The sequence below is a fragment of the Rhipicephalus microplus genome, chromosome 3 (assembly GCF_043290135.1).
Source record: "Rhipicephalus microplus isolate Deutch F79 chromosome 3, USDA_Rmic, whole genome shotgun sequence".
Taxonomy (NCBI): domain Eukaryota; kingdom Metazoa; phylum Arthropoda; class Arachnida; order Ixodida; family Ixodidae; genus Rhipicephalus; species Rhipicephalus microplus.
The window spans coordinates 113,346,301-113,365,739 of record NC_134702.1 but is presented as its reverse complement, the minus strand read 5'-3'; positions in this window follow the sequence as shown (position 1 = coordinate 113,365,739).

Here is a 19,439-nt window from a genome sequence, read left to right as displayed (position 1 = left end):
GGCTTCCGCCACGATACAACAGTAATGACGAGGGTGGGACCAACGATGTTAATGACGACGAGGATGTGTCTTTTTCGGTGGGAGTAACCAAGCCGTAACCAAGCCGTAACGTAAGAGTAACCAAGGACGTATGCCAAGATTTCAGGCGTCAGAAGCGCACTGGATCTCCTTTAAAGTCTCCTTGCCCAAACACAAAACACAAAAAGGGCAGCGAAATTGCCAGTGCACTTATTAAGGAGAGTATTTTAGAAGCTGCCGTTGCTGAAGTGTTTCGCTCGTCAACATAGATACCTTGAATGTACTACAGTGGAATTGTGGGTCTTTGATTTCTGCTTCCACTGACTTACTTTGCTTAATTAATCAGTTATATCCGGATATAATCTGATTACAAGAAAACTGGCTTAACCCTATTAGGAATTATCATTTAAACAATTTTAGAGCATTTCGGTTAGACCGTCCATCACTAGGAGGTGGTCTAATTATACTAGTCTCGAATAAATTTTGCCGCACAGCGAGCATAGCTTTTCAGCTTATGTCCACAGGCTGTGAACTTTTTGGCAATAGACCTCTGTCTGCCAGGGCACCACCCTTTTTCACTTATAAACGCATATTTTCCAACGGGTTTGCATAATACTCTACAATTAGATACTGCCTTAGCTAATTGCAAGAAATATTTCCTTCTTACTGGTGATTTCAACTCACATCATGTTTCATGGGGGTTTCGAACAGACCCTTCTGGTACTCTTCTGTGGGATTGGATGATTAATAAAAACCTTACCTGCCTAAACGATAGACAGCCTACATTTATTCGCGGACGGACACGATCGGTATTATATCTCACGTTTTGCAGCCCAAGTGTTTCAATAAAGTCTTGTAAAACAAGTGATTTTTCTTCAAACAGTGACCATCTTCCTGTATACTTTGAAATCTCATGTGCTGTGAAATCTATTGAAAGGACAGAGAAAACATTGATCAATTACAAAAGATTTAAAGACTGCTTGCGTTCCAACATTAGGGCAGTGTCCAGTGGTCAAAATGAAGACCTCGGCAGAAATCTCTGTTCTGCTTTAAAAATCTCCAAGAACACTTCAGAATTTGTAATTGCTTCGTTGTCATCCAAAAGTGCCCAACCTAGTAGATGGTGGAATAATGAGTGCAGACGAGATTATAGAAGAAGAAAAGCTGCATGGAAAAGACTTATATGTAATCAGAGTCCAAAAAATTTAAAGGATTATCAGTTCACTGCGGCAACAATTAAACGTACTGTATCGCGAGCAAAAGAGCAACATGACCAAGAACATTTCGAGTACCTGTCTAAATCAAATAACAAACGTGCTTTATTCAATTTCCCTCGTGGTAGGAAGAAGACCCCTATACCAGGAAACGTTGACTCAGTAGTTCACACCTCACAGGAACTACAGAAATCATTGCATCAGTTGGCTAAAGAATTACAAAACAGGTTCTCAGCGCATCTTCCTAATTTGGCTTACACAACAACCATCTATGACTACACAGAAATATCGACTTCCGAATCAAATCAGGCTATGGGAATAATGCTAAATGCAGCACCAGGCCCCGATGGAATAACAAATACAATGCTAAAAATACTTCACAGGGAATATCCGAATGATCTGTTAGGTCTCGTCAATTATTTCCTTAGAAGAGCATGGATCCCTTCTGAATGGAAGATTGCGAAAATTATACCATTGCTTAAGAAATAGGGGGCAGGCTATAATTTAGACAACATACGACCGATAGCCTTAACATCTGATGTAGTAAAACTTATTGAAAGGGTACTTCATGGTCGTATAATTAGGTTTATTAACGAGAAACAACTGTTGAGTTCTTCCAAAATTGGCTTTAGATCTGGATATTCCATATGGCATGCCCATGTAGATCTGGAAAGTCGTATTCATATTGCCCGTCACAAAAAGCACTTTGCGGTTTTAGTAACGTTAGACATATGTAGAGTATACGATAGTTTAGAGTATTCTATCTTGACTAATCAGTTATGGAGTCATGGACTTCCACCTTATATAGTAGCATGGGTGACGGAAGTTTTAAGTAGAAGAGAATTCTATTGTTATCAAGGTGGTTTCTATTCCTGTAAGCACAAGCAAACCCGAGGTGTACCTCCGGGGTCCGTAGTTTGCCCGGTTTTATTCAGCATATTGCTTAGTACCATCCCCGTTCATCCAGATGTGAAAATCTATGCTTATGCCGATGACATTGCTTTCTTTGCTATCGCACATGACTTCCACTGTCTGTACACTATCTTGCAAGCATATCTTAATGAAATAGAACATTGGCTGGATGGATTGATGTTGAACCGGAATACCAGTAAATGTGCTATTCTCGTTTTTCCTATCAAAGATCCCGGGTACATATCTTTTAATTACAAGCTTGAAGATATCCCATAAGTACAATCATTAAAATATCTTGGAATTATGTATAATGAACACCTAAATTGGCGCCCTCACATTGAATACATCGCGACAAAAGCAGTACGCGCGATGGGCGTATTGCGGAGGTTGAGCAATTGTAGTTCAGGTATGTGAAGAAAGGCACTTTTGATTATATTCTCACCCCAGGGAAGAGAGCTTTCAAGCTTGGGTTACTGGCAAATTCCGATGCACGCAGCTGACAAAGAAAAGACGGCATTTGTTACGACCGACGGACTTTACGAGTTCAACGTTATGCCATTCGGATTATGTAATGCCGCTGCGACATTCGAAAGATTTATGGACTCTATATTACGTGGTTTAAAATGGCATATATGTATGTGTTACCTTGATGATGTCGTAATATTTGGCCGTACGTTTGAGGAGCACAACACTCGCCTAGACTTCGTGCTCAGCTGCATTGAAAAAGCTGGCCTTGTATTGAATTAAAAAAAGTGCCACTTTGGCGAGCGACAGACATTGGTGTTAGGACATCTCGTCGACAAAGATGGCATTAGACCTGACCCGCAAAAGACAGCGGCCGTTGAATCGTTCGAGCATCCTAAATCTGTGAAACAACTGCGTAGCTTCATCGGGCTCTGCTCGTATTTCCGCTGGTTCGTACCCAAGTTTGCGGATGTCGTTCACCCCCTGACGAGCCTTCTACGCAAGAACAGCCCGTTTCAGTGGACCTCCGAGTGCGATGCCGCTTTTCACAAACTGAAGTGTTTGTTAACTTCGCAGCCAATACTTCGGCACTTCAATCCTTCGTCGCCCACGGAAATTCACACAGTCGCAAGTGGCATCGGTATCGGTGCTGTTCTCGTTCAGCGTTCTGGCAAGAAGGAACACGTTGTGGTGTACGCCAGTCGTTCTTTAAGCAAGCCTGAACGCAACTACACAGTGACCGAACAGGAATGCCTAGCGGTAGTGTTTGCCGTGCAACAGTTTCGCTCATACATCTATGGTCGCCCGTTCACTATCGTCACAGATCACCATTCCCTGTGTTGGCTGGTCAACCTTCGTGACCCATCCGGCCGCCTCGCACGATGGGCCATTCGTTTGCAAGAACATGTCTTCACCATTTCATACAAGACCGGCCGTCTACACGCTGATGCGGATTGCCTCTCCAGAATGCCACTACCATCGACAGATTGTGAAGGCGATAACTTTGACCACCTTATCGCTTCGCTGTCGTCTGGCTTTCCCGATGCCGTGACTTTCGCCGCTGAGCAGCGTAATGACCCAAGCTTGAAAGCTCTCTTCCCTGGAGCGAGAAATTCATTAGGCGAAGGCCGATTCTGTGTCCGAAATGGTCTTCTTTACCAGAGAAACTTGTCCACGACGGGCGCCCGCTTTCTGTTAGTTGTTCCTGCGTCTCTCCAAACGTCTGTTCTGCGTCTCACGCATGATGACCCCACCTCTGGCCATCTAGGCACCGCACGAACACTTAGTCGCACGAAAGAGCGGTTCTATTGGCCGAAAATGAGCAAGACAATTAAGAACTACGTGGCCAGCTGTATGCAGTGCCAGAGCCACAAGCGGCCCTCCTCGGGTCCAGTTGGTCATCTACAACCTGTAAAGCCTCCCGGTTCCCCTTTTGAAAAGGTCGGCATTGATCTGATGGGACCATTTCCACGCTCCTCAAAAGGTAACCGGTGGATAATTGTATGCGCCGACTACCTGACGCGGTACTGCGAGACGGCTGCCTTATGCTCCGCCACGGCAGTCCAGGTTTCGGAGTTCCTGTTGAATTCAGTCATCCTCCAACACGGACCTCCTCGCGTGATAATAAGTGACCGTGGACGACAATTTACCGCTGATATCGTCGAATCATTACTTTATTTGTGTGCTTCCAAGTTCCGACACTCAACTGCGTATCATCCACAAACTAACGGCCTCACCGAGCGCACAAACCGAACGTTGATCAACATGTTGTCAATGTACGTCGCCTCCGACCACAAAAACTGGGATGAAGTTTTACCATTCGTCACGTACGCCTTCAACACGTCAAAACACGAAACGACAGGCTACAGCCCTTTCTATCTGCTCTACGCTCGCTCACCTCGACTTACGCTGGACACTATCTTTCCTTTTGTCGTCCATGACAATTTAACAATTGCGGAAACTTTGTGTCGTGCGGAAGAGACACGTCGACTTGCCTGCCTACGTACACTGGCAGCGCAAGAGTCCTCCAAAACTCGCTACGACAGTCAACACAGGCATGTAACCTATGCCCCCGGTGATCTAGTGTGGGTGTGGACCCCAATACGCAGACGTGGCTTGAGCCAAAAGCTACTGGCACACTACGCCGGTCCTTTCGTGATACTTCATCGTCTCAGCGAGGTCAACTATGAAATTGCACGTGTCACCACTAGTGGCCGACGTTCAAGCAAGACAGAGGTGACGCATGTTGCCCGCCTGAAGCCGTTTACACGGAGGATGCAAGAATGACTCGCCCAGAGGACTTCGTCTGAGACCGGAGGAATGATAAGAAGTATCAATACAGGAAAAACAAGGGAAGCGCGGGTAGAGAATGAAGACAACGTTGCCTCCACTGCGATCCCTCTAAGGGGGTACGAGCCATGGCGGTGGAGATCATCATCATTGGACGGTGATCGCGGACTCAGGACCCATTAAAAACCCCCATTAATTTACCTTGCCTTGTGTAACAATATATAAAATGTATGTCCGACCTGTGTTGGAGTTTGGCTGCATTTTTTTTTTCTGGTGCGCCAGCCTACAAACTTCGGCCACTCGTTCTGTTGGAAAGAGAGGCTTTACGGCTTTGCTTAGGACTTCCAAAGTATACTGCGAATGCAGCGTTATACCTTGAAGCACGAATACCAACCTTATTATGTCGCTTTAACATTCTTACTGTGCAGACCTTTTAACGACTATATGAAGCACCATTTAACTCTGAACAAATTATTTTTATTTCCAATCCTGACCTATTTTTCTCCGTGCATTGGCCCAGATTTCACAAACCACAAATAGTATTTGTTCAATCGTTACTTGAGCCTCTAAATGTACACGTTCGTGATCTGATTCCTTTAACTGAGCAACAAAATTCTCGAGAAATTGTTTACCATCATATCTTCCCAACTCACGCTAGGCTATTACCTACAGGCATTTTAAATGGTTTATTGCAGGACCAATTAAGTACTCTGCCAACAAATGTCATTATAGCAACGGACGCATCTCAATCACATGAAAAATCAGGCGTTGGAATATGTTGCCCCGTACTTGATTGGTCATTTTCACTTCGCTTACCGAATTTTCTTCCTGTATTTCTGGCTGAATTCATGGCAATAATGTTAGCTTTGCGAAAGGTAAATATTTCCATTCCAGTCGTAGCGGTCATAACTGATGCCTTTTCAGTGTGCTTTCCTCTGTCCGCATCTGGTCACTCACCTATGGTGAAACTTTTTAAATCATTGATTCCCTGTCATCTCCGAAGTATTCATTTATTCGGGACACCAGGGCACAAAGGTTTGTTGTTAAACGAAACAGCTGATTCTCTTGCGAAGGCATCCCTTTCGACACCAATTATTCCTATTTTCCCTCATACAGTATACAGTACGGTGGCGCGATTTCGCACACTTAAAATCAGGCAAAATTTATCTGACCCTGCACTGACGGCTTCTCCAGAGTACAAACACTTGTTATTTCCCTGGCGCAGTGAACTGACTAATTCAAGGATGATGGAAGTTGTCATCACAAAATTTCGTTGCCGCGTTACCTCCCTCAATTTTTACTTGCATAGATAAGACATATTGAATTCCCCTATGTGCATTTACTGTAATCAAGAGGAAACGATCAGTCATTTTTTATTACATTGTCGCCGTTTCGATTTATTCGGGCAAAGCATTCTAGCACCACCTCTTCAATGACCGGGCTTGCAACTATCACAACCTGATCTTCTTTCATTTGGAGCCTCTACACTGGGTTTCAGCCACAGGGATGTTTTATTCGCCGTTCAAGAATACATCACTGCGAATAAACGATTTTCTTGCTAAATTACTGTCTCACTATTTTCTTCTTTTTTTATGCAAACTTGATATCGGTATTTCAAATCAAAATTAAGTTACAAAAAATTTGTAGGAATGACGCATTGCTGAAAGTTTAGGGCAAATTCACCTTATAATCTGCCAATCACCTTCTTTGGGTACGAGCCCTTTGCACAGGGAAATAACAACAACAACAACAACAACAACAACAACAACAACAACAACAACAACAACCAAGCCTGCACCCTTTTGACGCCATGAGTTGCATCAGGCTCGTTCCGCCACTCCTGTTCCTGCCTGAACCGAGCTACCCTACCATTCCGAGGACAAAATGGCACCAAATCTGTGAAAACTACCTACTGGCATCCGGAAAATTCGACTTTCCGCCCGAACATCGCAAGGCCCTGCTGTTACACAGCCTCAGCGTTGAGGGTCAACGTGTCTTTTGCAGTCTACCGCTTCCAACAGATGCCTCTCGGATCGGTGAGTCAACCGCCGACAACAAACACACTGAAACCAGCAAGGCCGCCGCCGTTCAGCCTTCTGTTTACGACGAAGCTGTAGCGACTTTAACGCAACATTTCACAAGCTCAAGCAATGTCGTCATAGAAATTCACCTCTTTCGCCGAAGCGTTCAGCACTCAGGGGAGTCCGCCCAGGAGTACGTTGCAGCCCTACGTGCGCTCGCCGCTGCATGTTCTTTTGCTTCCCCTGAAGACTCGCTTCGTAACCAATTCGTGGAAGGGGTCTTGTCCTAGCACATTCGCAAACACCTTCTTTTTGAGGGTTCCACCGTTTCGTTCTTCCGAGCGATACAATCAGCGTCCACAAATCGAACAGGCTATTGCGGACCTTCGAGAAATTGCTTCAACCACCCTGCAGCGTATATCAAAAAGCTCTCGCTCAACGCAGCACGATCGCAGTCGAAATGAACACTGCTGTCATTTTTCGAATAGCGACACGCCTCTGCCGGCACCTCGTACCGAAACGCGCCCGCTTCCCGACACCCACCAACCTGCTTCCTGTGTGCGTCCACTGACTTCATCCTCTTACTGCTACCGTGGCGGATCCCGCCAGCACCGTGCCACGTCATTCCACTACCCAGCAAAACGCCTGAGTTGCTATAATTGTGGGCTCATTGGGCACATCAGTTAAGTATGCAGAAAGAAGCAACAGGGCGTTAGTGCTCACGAGCTTAGCGACTAGAATTTGCCCGACGAAGCTATGAGAATTTTGTCGTTTACCGCATCCAGCCGCGCTGGAATTCATGTCGAGGTAACAGTTGGGCATGCGCTGTTACCATTTCTTATCGACTCGGGCTCCTCGGTTTCCATCCTGGCGGGTGGTCTTTTCAATGGACATTCTGCCAGCCTTACGCTGCTGCTTGCGCCCCGTGTGAAGCTGCTAGAATACTTGAAACAGCATATCCCTGTGCGAGAATGCTTTCTATCGATGGTCGTATACAAGAAACGCGAAGCATCTATTCTGTTCTACGTTGTTTCGCAAGGCACATCGCTGCTAGGTATTGACGCCATTAAGGCCCTTCAGGTCCAGAATAATGGGTCATCTCTCCGCTGCCTTGAGAATACCGCGGCAACTACCAGTGCTACCAACGTACAAGCCCCAGGCCAGCAAACAGTTTCAACTGCATGCCTTTCAGCAGAGTTGCGCAGTGACTTTGCGTGCCTTTTTGAATCCAGCCTGGGCCTAGCGAAGGGTTTTGTGCATCATGTCAAAGGTCGACTCTCAGTTCGACTGTAGCAAAACTCTCAGTTCGACTGTAGCAGTTCGACTGTAGCAAGTTCGACTGTAGCAAAACTGCGCCGACTTCCCCTTTCACTCCGAGCTCCAGTATCGGATGAACTTGGTCGACTCGAGCAGTTGGATGTCATAAAGCACATAAATGCTTCAGAATGAGTCTCACCAATTGTTGTTGTTCAAAAGAATGGAGGCATTCGTGTTTGTGTCGACTTGCGGGAGCCTAATAAGGCTGTAGGTAAAGATAGCTCTTCTATTTCACACACCGACGAACTCCTCCATAGTCTCGTTGGGGCAACTCATTTCTCAAAGCTTGACCTCACATCAGCCTACCACTAGGTTTTGCTCGATCCTGAAAGCCATGATTTGACCGCTTTCATTACTCACGATGGCCTCTTTTGCATTAAACGAGTGTGCTTCGGGTTGGCGTCCACCCCCCGCTGCATCTCAACAGATGATGTCCAAAAGATTTCAAGGATGCTCTGGTGTTCTCTTCTATATAGATGACATCATTGTGTTTGGGAAAAAATGAAAAGGAACACTTGACCAACCTGATCGCTGTACTACGGCGCAATAAGGAATCCGAGCTCAAGTTAAACGACAAGTGCGTATTTGGCGTACAGGAACTTTCCTTCTTGAGACAGAAGATCACAGCACAAGGCATTTCTCCACTGCCGGAAAAAAATTACTTCCATTATAAATACTCCTGTGCCAACTGATGCTACTAATCTCCGTTCCTTTCTTGGTCTTGTCAAGTATTACGCCAAGTTTGTTCCCAGTCTTGCTTATGTGGTTGAACCTATGCGAGTTCTTCTCTGCAAGAAACAACAATTCATTTGAACAGATGAGGTAGACGCCAGTTCCGCCAAAATAAAGTTTCTGCTCACGTCCAGCCAAGTTCTGCAGATGCTCGATGCGTCCCTTCCGGTCGTAGTGTCCACTGATGCGTCCGACTGTGGACTGGGTGCTGTTCTTCAACAGGTAAGATGGCCATAGGTTGCGAACTGCTTCCTTTGCTTCGCGAACGCTTTCACCTGCGAAAAGGAAATACGGAGTGGGAGAGCGTGAAGCGTGCGTTTAGGCATGCAACCACTGGCATACGTACTTGTGGGGACGGCATTTCACTTTGCGCACAGACCGCCAAGCCTTGGTCTCTCTACTCTCTTCGCAAAGCACTGGCCGCCGCCTCCTTCGCATCGCACGCTGGTCTGAACAGCTGCTTCGGTACAACTATACTGTAGAGTATCGGAAAGAGTCCGAAAACCAGGTGGCAGATGCCTTTTCCCGCCTTCCAGTTCTGTGTCCGTCTGAAGATGCTTCATTCGAGGAGGTTGTGTTTTTTGTTGAATTACCTTGCCTCACCAAGGAGCAGTTACAACAGGCCCAGCGTGAAGACTTCAAGTTGGAGCAAGTCGCGACTTATGTCACCACGTCTTGGCCTGCACATAGGACGCTCTTAAGTGAACTTCCGCCTTTTTTTGGCGCGTGAAGCGTTGTATGTTGTTGACAACTTGCTCCTGCGCGGAGAACGAATTGTCGTTCCGTTGTCTCTCACGCCGCAAGTAATCGCTGCTGCCCACGATGCTCACTCGGATATAGTTCGGATAAAATATGGACTAAGAGAAAGGTTCTGGTTGCGAGGCATGGATAGACAGGTGGAACATACCATCCAGAACTGCAGAATATGTCGGATGGCTGACAAAAGTGCGAAAACATCTGCTACTCCTTTGCAGCCAGTACCCTTGCCAGAACGCCAATGGAAGAAGCTGGCCATTGATATCGTTAGCCCTTTGCAGAGAGCGCCGCAAGACTGCAGATATGTCTTTACACTCATCTACTGCATTTCGAAATGGCCAGAAGTTCAATTCTGCAGTGAATTGCATCCCACACCGTCATGAACTTTTTGCTTTCGGTGTTCTCCCGTGAGGGTTACCCGGACGTAATAGTATGTGACAATTGGCCCCAGTTCGCCTCTGCGGAGTTCACAAAATTCCTCAATGATCGCATCATCCGTCTCGTGCACTCTTTCGTTTACTATCATCAAGCGAATGGACTTCTTGAGCGGCTCAACCGTGTATTCAAGGATTTCGTGCAGGTTGCAATGTTAGAGTAGCGTCCGCTTCGTCAAGCGGTAACAGATTATTTGGCTCTATATCGCTGCACGTCACATGCCACTGCGGGTGTTGAACTATCTTTTCTCCTACACGGGCGGCTACCGAGAACACGTCTTGACGTTGTGGGCCAACCATCACCAATCTTCTTCACCGATCCTGCTTCCGAACTCTGTCGTCTACACGACAACGCGCGAAGAGCAAACAAGGTTACAGCAAAGAGTACATAGACCGTCGCAGGACCGCGAAGAAGACTACAGTGTCAGTTGCTGATTTTGTGCGAGTTAAGAAACCCGCAATATCCGCTAAGGGTGACCTCGCGTTTAGCCATCCACAGAAATTTGTCCACCAACAAGGCCCATCCACGTTCCGGCTTGACGATGAACGAACTTAGAACGCTTCAAGGTTATCGAAGATACCTGCGCCATCAGCCGCGTGGAACCCGTATCAAAATGCCGCCTCCGAACCTGCAACTCCGCCTTCGGTGCCTGAGCGACCCAAAGATCACTCCTCCATAGCGCACTCCGAATCTTCACCAGATGCGCCCGCGCTACAAGCAACAGCGCCAGTTGCATCAAAGCACCCGGGACCTCAACGTCGGGTGCAGCCACAGAGGAACAGAAGACCTCCGGACCGATACTGGCACAGTGTGTAGCTGGTGTTTGCGTGTAAACTGGTGCAGTGACAACTTGAGTGCTACGTGGATTTTAAGCAGACGTTTCAGTTATTCTGCAAGCGTTTTTCTTTTTGGTTTCTGAATTGGTTTGCTATGTAGCAGTCGACGAATGTATGCTGCACAGTTATAAATAAGACACTTTGTGAAGTGCACATGCATGTGTGGTTGTAAATATTTGTAAATATTGTGTATTTGCGTACTAATAGTAATCCCCTAACAATTACTTACACTGCTGTTTTTAAGGAGGGGAAATATGTAGTGTTTTCAGTTTCCGTTTCCATTGAGTTTATGTTGTTCTTACTTGCCACCAGGTGACTTCTGTATATATATGCCTACATCTGAATCTGGTTTGGGATCGTTGACGACAGGGGTCCTTCGTCGTTCGTCCGTGGCGTCCGCCTCGATACAATATTAACGTGACTGTAAGACAAGTGTAAGTGAGTAGTCATAGCACAAAAATCTTGATATGTATTTCATGAAAGTCATTGTTTACATTTCATGGTCTTGCAGCTCCCGCGGCGGTTTTGTTCACATAATATGTTGCAAAACTGGTATGGCCTGACAAGACTGCATGGAGAACGCAAGTGCCATACCCTAACGTAAAAATTATGATATGCATGTCATGTTGGCCATGAGTAATGACAACACGCAACACTCGTGGTGCGCTTGCGGTTGTTTCGTTAGCTTCACATATACCAAATTTGGTATTACGGGACGTGAATAAATCACAAAGGTATGTGACTGGTGCAAACATGGTAATCATGAGATGCCTGTCCTGTAGAACCATGACTACGTGCCACGCTCATGATGCGTTCGTCGCCTTATACCTAGCTTCACATATACCAAATTTGGTTTTATGGGACGTGAATGGATGACGAAGGTATATAACTGGTGCAAACATGATAATCATCAGGTGCGTGTCATGGAACAACATGACTACATGCCTCACTCAAGGCACCAATACTCTTCTACGGGACTAGGTGCGCGTGCGCGAGAGCGTTCGTGTCGTCGCGTCATGATGGCGATGCCATGCCAGGGGCCGACCTGCCTGCCTTATACACAAAGGCGCGCGTCGCGCTGCGTTGCTTAGACGCATGCGTGTGTGAGAGCGGCGGGCGTCCCTCCGTAACGAAGACAGGAAGACGCAGTGCTGTCTGGGTAACGTGATCGGCGCGAAAGCACAATGTCGCATTTCGTGCCAGTTGCCGCCTGGCCACGCCGACGAATGCTGGTCGCAGCTGTTTATAGTGTGTCAGACTATAGAGTGCTCGCGTTGCTATCGCAGCGTTAAGTCGGAGGGTATTGGGTCATTAATGACGCGCTTGTGGCTGTTTCGCTAGCTCCGCATATACCAAATATCAGGTGACCTGAATGAATCACGAAGGTAAGTGACACGTTGAAACAGGATAATCATGACAAAGAAGTCATGTACGGCCTATTTTACCTCCACCTCGTAACGTTGTATTCATTTTAAAGTGACATATCAACCTTCCTAATTCGTGTTTCGCATATCATAGATTCTCTCTTTACGAGAGATCTGCCAACTCTTTTGAGTACCCATGGAATGAATTCACTGGGAAAGCGTATTACCTCACAAATTGAATGCCGGAAAAATTTTTAAGAATCCGTGCAGTACAAGTGAAGTTAAAAAATTTTTTCACGCGCTGCAATCACATTCTCTCTTCTATCGTCCCGACGGAAGCGTTGGAAGCTCAGCGGAGAAGAAGGGGGGGGGGGGACAAAAGAAGTCACTTGCGTCTCGTGACCTTGAGCATTTCTTTCTTTTCTTTTATTTGAATATGCGGCTTTTTAGTGCGATCAAGTCCGCACGTGTGGACAAGTGACGGCCTCTCGCGGCGACCCCTGTAACTACCGATTGCGCCATGTTGAAATTAGCCAATGGCTGATAGATGGGCTTGCTGGGCTTAACTCCGTGATTTGTCGAGAGAAAGCTGTTTTAGCTGGCTTCGATAATTTATCAAGCATTCCAGGCTGCATGCTGCGCTATAATATTTGGCTCGCGTGTTCTCAGTAGCCTCTACTACCAATCGGCAGCATTTTCTGACCATGCTCAAAAAGTGTTGCAGGACCCTTTAGAGAACCCGGTGGTCAAAATTTGTAGAGCCTTCTACTACAGCGTCTTTTATAATCATCTAGTGGTTTTGTGACGTTAAACCCCACATATCATTCAAATCAATTTGCGCCAACCGTATTGAGAATGAGAGGTAGCCATTTTATAGATATTACAAAGGAGATTTGAGAAGCATCATTATATCCAATGATGCGTTTTCTAATGAATCTCCTAACCAGTCATCTGTGGCAATTTTCCATGGGTACTAATTTTGTGATCGCCCCGCCGCGTCGTCTAGTGGCTAAGGTACTCGACTGCTCATCCTCAAGCCATAAGATTGAATCCCGGGTGCGGCGCCTCCATTTTCGATGGAGGCGGAAACGTTGTAGGCCCGTGTGCTCAGATTTATGTTCACGTTAAAGAACCCCAAATGGTCGAAATTATCAGAGCACTTCACTACCGCATCTCTCATAATTATAAGGTGGTTTTGAGACGTTAAACCCTACAAGTCAATCAATCATTTTCAAAGGAGGCGGAAATTTTGTAGGCTCGTGTGCATAGATTTGGGTGCCCGTTAAAGAGCCCCAGGTGTTCGTAATTTCCGCAGCCCTCCACTACTGCGTGTCTTATAAACATATGGTGGTTTTGGGACTTAAACTGCACATACAATCATTATCCTATTTTGTTATCGTCTTACTTTCAGAGCTAAGTAGACGATACTTCATGGTAATTGCCGTAGCCATTAGGAGTGCCACCTGTATTGTGTAATTCATCTAATTCATCACGAATCCTTAAAATAGAATGGTTTATCTATTTTGGTTATATACTTGTTTTTTTTTATAGCGATTTTCATACGTTTTTTATTATTAATAAACGCCAAGTAACCGTAGAGCTATAGGTGGTAACAGCGTGACTAGCAGCTTTGTTCCGCGACGAAGCCTGCAACCACTTTTCATCGAGACAGATCTTTTCAAGTACCAACGAATATTTGAATAAAAGAATTCGGGTGCAGTTAAGAAATTTTCTAACCATCGTGCTTTTGTGCACGCGTTCGCTACTGTATTGTGGAGATCTTTCACAACAAATACGCAAAAATATCGAAGTATCTATAGGATGCAATAGGAAAGTATCGTGTAGGATACACTTTTTCTGCTGTAGCATGTATCGGTTGGTTTCGGTATTTCGTATTTTATCGCGATATATCTTCAACATGTCTTTGCCAAGCCCTTTACACTATATTATATTGATGACGAACACTTCCTCACCCAGTTATTGATTGAAAGTGAGTACATCGCATGAAGTGATAATATCTATGCGAATTGAAATATATTGTATCTAGGAGGCTGCATTGCAATGGACACGAGTTTCTATAGAAGCTAATGTACCAACAGTTGCATTCATGGTAAGGAAAAATAGGCGGTCTAAATTTCTGCAGAACTGTAAGGTAAACAAAGACTACACAAATATACAGGTGCAAAATTTAACAGCAAGAGAGCTAAGAAGATGTTCCGCTATAAAAGAAGTTTCAGTAATAGCCATGTTTTATAGTGGGTGTTACTCATTTTCCAAGGATATTATCATCATTGAAATTAGTAACCCTGATTTCCGAACCCGTCCAAGTGTTGGAGCGTTCGCTCTAGGTGACTGCCATTTAGCGCTCAAGAAGGACGTCACCTACTGATTATCGCCTCTGTTTTTTAATCGCCACACGGATTCCGCTGAGACATGGTGATGTGATGTATTTTCTTACAGATTTGTAGAGCATGAACTGTACTAGCACTAGTCCACGCTAATAATATTGATATCTGGGTTCGAACGTTTTAAAACTACAATATGATCATGAGAGCCATCTTGCTAGGAAGCGCAGCCACTATTACAAAGAACACACAACACAAGCGCTTGCGTTGTGTGTTCTTTGTAATAGTGGCAGCGCTTCCCAGCAAGATGGATCTTTACCAACTGGCCCGATGCAATTGTTTATTGATCATGAGAGATGCCGTGCTGAAAGGCTCTGGAAATTTTGACCACCTGGGGTTTTTAACATGCACCTAAATTTGAGCACATTGGCCTACAACATTTTCTCCTGCAATGATTTACGTGAACGAGGCTAAACAAACATTTTTTCAATTAATCATCACATTCTAGTTTAGTAGGCATGAGGTGCTAAAGATTGAGAGCGCCAAGCCTCAATAAGGAAAAGTATTTATTACGCGCAATGCTCTAGTTGGCAGTTTTTGTAGGCACAAAAGTTAGTCAATACAGCATCGCCCAGGCGGCTCGCACTTAAAGCTATATACGCGCCTACTTGGACTTTTTGCAGGTCGCGGTCTAATCGCCGCGTGCTGCCTCAGTGGTCTTTCTTTTGGATGGAGGCGCTAGTGAAAGAGAACGGTCGCAAATATTCAGTCACATGATGAAGCACGTTGAGTCGTATAACACACCGGGAGATTACTGTTCACAGGCGTCGGCTTTGTTCGTTGTGAGCGAAAAATCGTCTGTGCGTCTGTGACCGAAAAATCAAGTTACCGATATAGCCGCGCGAGGCCGCTACTTGTTCACGCTTGCGCGCGCGTTGACGCTGAAAAAGACGTGCACCTGAAGAAAAAAAAAATGCTCAAGGTCATGAGGCACGGTAGTTCTTTTGCCCTGCCACCTCTCCTTGCGTAGCTTGCTGCGCTTACGTCGGGACGAGAGAAGAGATAATGCAATCGCAGCATGCGACAAACCATTGTAATTTCACTCGCACTGGACGGATTCTTAACATTTTGGCGGCAGTGAGTTCGTGAGACAAGAAGCTCTTCTAGTGAATTCATTCCATGGTTATTTTAAAAACTGTTTAACGCCCCTTTAACGCATTTCGTTCGACAGGTGTCACGACGAAAACGAGCCCATTCGGTGATAATAGCACGCGCTGGTCCAATCTACTGCGTGCATGTTTGTAAGTGTACGTGTGTATGTAACAAAACATATAAGTATGAAGTTAGCTGTTGAAGAGTGCACTAGGGGCCGGATTGTGCTATCGCGTTCAACTCTTGAAGGCGAAGCTGAAGGGTCCACATTTTTTTTAACCAGGCGTCGCTCTAGATCCCCACCCAGCCACTTCTGAGACTCTCTGCTTTGTTGTTACACGCTTGCTTCGAAATGTACTCGCTTGCCATACATAGAAGATCGTCTTGTAGCCGCAATTTCATACAGGAACCTATTTCGATTTATATGAACATCGACGGCCACACAGTGGCACATTGGTGTTGCCGCGACTTCCACAGCAGAACACTCTTGGCAAAATCACCTTCTGCAGCCACATCCACATAAAAAAGGTGAACGCGTTTCGTCGCTGGATGCACGTGATGCGCTCGCATTATGCGTGTCAACACCCCTAGTGAATGAATATTTCAGCACTATAAAAACCTGCAATCGGTCCTGTCCCTTCCTCCATCTATTGCCTCGTCTGCTCTCCAGGTCACCAGCGCCTAATGGGGAATGCAGCCTCGAACACGGTGGTCTGAGCACTTTTTCACTGGGTGCCCTAATACCTGCCACAGCAAGGCAGATATCTACCCATATTCGAACTCATTACGACATATTTAGAAATATTTTTTGTCAATACCCTCCCTTGCAAAAGGGCTGGGAAATTCCAATGAATGCCTCCTTTTATTGCTTATTGTGCCCACACAAAAGTTGTTGAAGTAAATCTGAAGGCAGTATTGCTCTGTTCAAGAACGGCTTTTCTCCTGCGACACTATTATGACACGTGAAACCACCAATCAGAATGTATAATCTAGAAGATAATTTTTTTTACACAACAAAACTCTCTTTAAGAAAATGCGACTCCTTCGTGCTTCAGCTCGTGTGTGCAAAACAGTCCCTGCTCACGTAACATACGTATGCCTTAAGTTACAACTAAACTACGTCAGAAAAACAACCACATAATTTTGGTAGTAGGCTAATTCTGAATTGCACTGAACTCTTTCTTTCTCGAGTCTTTCCTGTCTTAAGGTACAAGTTAACCATACTTCGTACCATCAAATTGTGCACACGTCCGCCATGGTGGTCTAGTGGCTAAGGTACTCGGCTACTGATACGGCGGTCGCGGGATCAAATGCCAGCTGTGGAGGCTGCATTTTAGATGGATGCACATTGCTGTAGGCTCGAGTGCTCAGATTTGTGTGCACGTTGAAGAACCTTAGGTGGTCGAAATTTCCAGAATCCTCCGATACAGGGTCTCTCATAATCACATGGTGGTTTTTAGTTTACATGTTAGACCCGCAACATCGTTATACTGTGCAAAAGAGTGGAAGTTGTAGTAATACAAGATTCCTTTATACTTGTTGTAGTCATGAGACTATGCCTAAGACTATGGTCCATTTTTATACGTTGTCCAGCGCTGCACTAACGTAGCATAATTATGCCACAGAGACGGGGACCTACGATGGCGAAAGCGTTTGGCGTGAAGGCTGGCGATTACGTTTAAAACGAACAACCAAACGACACGATTGGTTTACCGAGTAATGCAGCCCCGCAGGTCAAAGTTGAAAGTGTTCTCTACCACTGGTGAATTGTGAAGACAACAATTTTGTATGAATGCGCAAGATTTTGTCAGCGCCAAATAAAACCCGAACAGCAGAAACATCTTGTAGTTGTATGGCGAGCACTGTCCATATATCTTAATAAACCGGTAGGCATGCGCGCAGTGCTGTAAAACCAGGTTAGGGCGCTTTTCGATGATGAGGACTGCACAACGCGCACTTACACCATTTTGACTCCTTGCTGCTGCTTGGCGCTCATTTGACACCAATTGCACACAAAATTCCTTGATAGCTATCACATCGTCGCTGCCTGCGATTACAATTTCCGTGCCTGAAAAACGGGGGTCAGCCACCTTTTGTAGCGGAGGGCCCAGTTCCATGAAGCTGATACGAGGGGGGCCGCGTAGAAATTCTGTGCAGTGGAGGAGTTTCTTTGCCGGCAAAACAATATTTGGAATCAAAATCATGTGTAAATTCAGCGTAGATGACATTTTACGATATATGAATGAACTGCGATAGGACAAAACGCTTTTAAAAGGGTGTATTGTTCGTCACTTTCTAGACTAATTGGGCCGTAACAACTATTCATACCCCAAAAGAGTAACGGCACCGGTTCTAACTGCGAGTCGCCACAGGTTACTTAAATAGGCAAATATATATTCTTAGCATTTGAGCTTTATTCAAAATTCAGAGCGCACAATCGCACCTCGCTGGACAATAAAGGTGGCCAACACTAGTCGGTTAACTAACAGTTCTAACTTTATAACGGCGCTGCATTTCACGCGGTGGGAAAAATTATGACCAAGAACTTTTGTTTGTGAAACATTTTAGGAGATAAAAATTAGTACTTTCTCCCAGATCGGTGTTCTTTATCATATGATAATATGACACTTCAAGTCAAAAGTTTTTGTTTTGTCGTTAGGCTAAAATTTACTGCGAACTGCATGTTTTCAGCGAGTAGTCTCTTCAACCGGGCGGCAATTTTAAGACTCACGAGTGACTCACACTCATTTACGCATGTATTGTGTTAAGGTAAACACGTGAAAGCAAAGTGATCACCGCAAAAGGTGACAAAACAAGAACACTAAAGGCTGCCTACAGACAATAGCGTTAGCAGCGTTTGCAAGCCACTTCATCCACAGCTGCACCTCTGGCACTGGCCGCTGGCTACATATGAACTCGAGACAACATTTACGTGATGATAGAAAGTAATAAAGAATTTTTGTATTATCATAGTTCCTCAATACATTTTTGAGGGACTTTGGTATTATATATGACAAGTTATAAGTGATTGTTTCCATTGAAAACATCCATTCAGGACCAGAAAAGGCCATTGCTCAACGAGCGCCAACTTCCTGGGGATGAAAATGCGAAGAGAAGAACATACCACTGGCTCAACCTCTGTCTAGTCGCATTGCTAGTTGTGGGACTGGGACTGTTCGGTTGCTTGATCGTGTTAGGATTTACAAGTGCAAAACCGTCAGAAGAAAATACCACCCCGGTAAGTGTCCAGGAGGCATAAACATCCGGAAGGCATCTCAAGTTGAAGTGTTATTTCTACCTGCTATATAGCTAAACACACAATAACTGAAATGTAAACATTGTGCTTGAAAAATTGAAAGTGGATATATGGCGTGCATAACGTAATTGCCCTTTTTGGGGGAAACATTATGACAGGTTCGCACTGAACTTTCTCGTCACTACACATCCATAACTATTGTGACTTTGCCTAAAGTGCTAAATAGTCGTTCCCAAAGCAACGTTTCTAACGCTGTTTTGGAATACTTACGCTACCAAACGCTGTAGTACGCACTGACAGTAATTGACTCACCATTATCGAGCAGCC